Source organism: Poeciliopsis prolifica, unplaced genomic scaffold (genome assembly GCF_027474105.1).
Source record: "Poeciliopsis prolifica strain line A6 unplaced genomic scaffold, Auburn_PproV2 SCAFFOLD200, whole genome shotgun sequence".
In the NCBI taxonomy this organism is placed as follows: Eukaryota; Metazoa; Chordata; class Actinopteri; order Cyprinodontiformes; family Poeciliidae; genus Poeciliopsis; species Poeciliopsis prolifica.
The window spans coordinates 117,463-117,803 of record NW_026562575.1 but is presented as its reverse complement, the minus strand read 5'-3'; positions in this window follow the sequence as shown (position 1 = coordinate 117,803).

Here is a 341-nt window from a genome sequence, read left to right as displayed (position 1 = left end):
TCTGGAGGATTTTTACATATTTCTGTTTCCACTGAAATATTTTGAAGGTTTATTATTTATCACTCGATGTAAATAAATTACTAGGTTTTTTGTTGAAAACTTGCTCTTTCAATTTTACTTGTGATGGATTATAAATGAAAACTATCACTTGTCTCAACGTATCAATATATTTTCTTCTAGTTAAAGAATTACTGTTTACACAAATGTTGTAGATTATTAGTTGTTTCCAAACCTGAAGATTTTTCTTTTTTTTCTTGTTAATTTTGGAAAGAATTTCATGTAAACAAATATATCAGCTGGTTTATGGGATCAAATGTTCATGAATGTCTCTTGTTAACTTG